Below are 2,975 nucleotides of genomic sequence, written 5' to 3'. Positions count from 1 at the left end.
GGTTTAAAATATACAGAGAATTTAAATACATGACAACAATAGCACAAAAGGCAAGGGGAGAGCTAAGTGTGTTAATGCACATTTCAAGGAACATCAGAAAATAAATTATGTATTATAAGAAATAAGTTACTGAGCACATCTTTAAGATTAATTAATAAAAGTAGTTGAGTCAAGATTATAATTAGACTGTCCTGCCTCTCACCAACTCCTGGCAGTGCCAGAGTTGGATGGGTTGGCAGCTATAAAGCTGGTAGAGGAGAGGAGGCCTGTGTACTGTCCTTCCATGCCTTGCTCCCTTTCCTCAGCCACCGCTCAGTCACGTTTCATGCCTGAAGGAGGAAACACGGTGACAGACCTGGAAATTGCATTTCCCTGTCTTTCACATAGCTCTCTCACCATGCCTGGGTCACTTCCTTTCAGTGCAGAAGCTTGCTGGCCAAAAAATGTGCAAATTGTTGCCCCTGAGATCTGTTTTCTTTGTCAGTATGTTGATCAGAGTTGGAAAAATATGATGATATAGATATTGGAAAATATACCATTGACTTGGGCCAAGTAAAGATGGGCTTCTGCACAGATAGGGAAGATTATCAACTCTCTTTGCATGACTGTGGTTCAGAATCTTATGGAGAGAAATCATCTTTCCTATGATTGCATTGGGTGGCCAGAAGTTGGAACAGAGATAATCATCAACAAATCAGTCAGTGAAGACTAATTTGATGGAGCTGTTTGAGGAGTCTGTGAATACAGATATAGAAGGAATAGATAAAACTAATGCATGCTATGGAGCACAGCTGCTCTCTTCAATGCTGTTAACTGGGTTGAGTCCAGCTCTTCAGATGGACAGTATGCCCTGGTAGTTGCAGAAGATGTTGCTGTTTATGCCACTGGAAATGCTGTGAATACAGATATAGAAGGAATAGATAAAACTAATGCATGCTATGGAGCACAGCTGCTCCCTTCAATGCTGTTAACTGGGTTGAGTCCAGCTCTTCAGATGGACAGTATGCCCTGGTAGTTGCAGAAGATGTTGCTGTTTATGCCACTGGAAATGCTAGACCTACAGGTGGAGTTGGAGCCATAGCTTCAAATGCTCCTTTAATTTTTGAGTGAGGGCTTCATGGGATACATATGCAACAAGCCTATGATTTTTACAAGCCTGGTATGCTTTCTGAATATCCTATAGTAGATGTAAAACTCTCCGTACAGTGCATTAGACTACCTCAGTACATTAGACTGCTGCTATTCTGTCTATTGCAAAAAGATCCACACCCAGTGACAGAAACAGGGAAATGATAAAGAATTTACCTCTAGTGATTTTGGCTTCATGATCTTTCACTCACCATATTGTAAACTGGTTCAGGAATCTCTAGCTCGGATGCTGCTGAATGACTTCCTTAATGACCAGAACAGAGATGAAAATAGTATCTGTAGTGACCCAGAAGCCTTTGGAGATGTTAAATTAGAAGATACCTAGTTTGACAGAGAAGTGGAAAAGGCTTTTATGAAGGCTAGTTCTGAACTCTTTAATCAGAAAACAAAGGCATCTTTGATTGCATCAAATCAAAATGGAAATATTTATACGTCTTCAATATATAGTTCCCTTGCTTCTGTTCTAACACAGTACTCACCTCAGCAATTGGCAGGGAAGAGGATTGGTGTGTTCTGCTTTGGCTGCCACCCTGTATTCTCTTAAAGTTACACAAGATGCCACAGCAGGACCTGCTCTTGATAAAGTAACAGCAAGTTTAGGTGATCTCAAGTCAAGGCTTGACTCAAGACCTTGATGTCTTTGCTGAAAACATAAAGCTCATAGAGGACACTCATCACTTGGTCAACTAAATTCCCCGGGGGTCAATAGATTCACTCTTTGAAGGAACATGGTACTTAATAAGTGGATGAAAAGCACAGAAGAAATTATGCTCAGCCCCTCTCTCCAAATGACAACACATTGGATGAAGGAGTAGGACTTGTATATTCAAACATAGCAACTGAACATATTCCAAGCCCTGCTAAGAAAGTGCCAAGACTCCCTGCAACAGCAACAGAACCTAAAGAATCTGTCATTAGTAACAGGGAACATTAAGATACTCTGTGAGGTGCAAGACCCTAGGGTGGGAGTGGGGGCATTGATATGGGAACAATTGGAGGAATGGGATGCCTAGGGACAATTTTAAAGGATTACATGTTGCTTTAATTTTTATGTGACTGACATGGAGCCTGGAAAACTATCCTGTTCTTGGGAGAATCTCTTTGCTCAACTTGCTAACATGCTTCCCATTGTGATCTAATCAAGGCTAAATGTACATACTTGAATGACGTTAATGGCTCTGTAAAACTTCATACCTCTCTGGCCATTTGTATGCATGAAGTTGTTTTTAAACATGGCGAAATGAATTGTTTGCTTCTGTCAGAAGAAAGCAGAGGTACTAGTCTCCCATTTAAATTTTTTAAAAAACATGTAAGAATTTTGTACTCGAACAAACAAGATTGCTAAAAGTATCTGTGGTTTTTGAAAAACATTTCTAGCTTAGGGAATGTATTCTTAAAGTGTGATGTGCACAAATCCTGTTTGCAAATGGCAATGCAAACATGCATTTTTTTCTAAAATGTATATATCCTAAAAAGGAAGAAAAAATTTGGGATAATAACACTGGTTCTCGAATCTGGAACATGCTTTAAGTCCAGGCCAGCAGTGACAAAGGTAATAATAACCTTTGATCCCTGAACAGAGAGACTAGCATTGAGCAGGTTTCTGGCATAGAAAACACAGGACATTCAGGAGCTGTGGATATACCTGTAGGTGTGTCCCTGAATCAGTTAATGGGGTATTATGCTGAACAACATTGAGATATTGCTGGAGGTGTGTATGATGAAGTATATTGTTGTAATCCTTTTTTGCACCCTATTTCAATAGATAAATGAAACATTTTTCTGATTGCCTTTTTTTTTTTTTTCCTTTTTGTCTTTTTTACTGA

The 2,975-nt window shown here is 39.5% G+C and overlaps 1 pseudogene; it reads left to right on the top strand.

Moving 5' to 3' along the window:
• The first annotated feature begins 298 nt into the window (after positions 1 to 298).
• On the top strand, positions 299 to 2,083 carry LOC103606848 (annotated as a pseudogene).
• The last annotated feature ends 892 nt before the right edge of the window (positions 2,084 to 2,975 follow it).

The sequence above is a fragment of the Galeopterus variegatus genome, unplaced genomic scaffold, assembly GCF_000696425.1.
Source record: "Galeopterus variegatus unplaced genomic scaffold, G_variegatus-3.0.2 Scaffold6888, whole genome shotgun sequence".
Taxonomy (NCBI): domain Eukaryota; kingdom Metazoa; phylum Chordata; class Mammalia; order Dermoptera; family Cynocephalidae; genus Galeopterus; species Galeopterus variegatus.
This window is presented reverse-complemented; position numbering and strand designations above follow the sequence as displayed.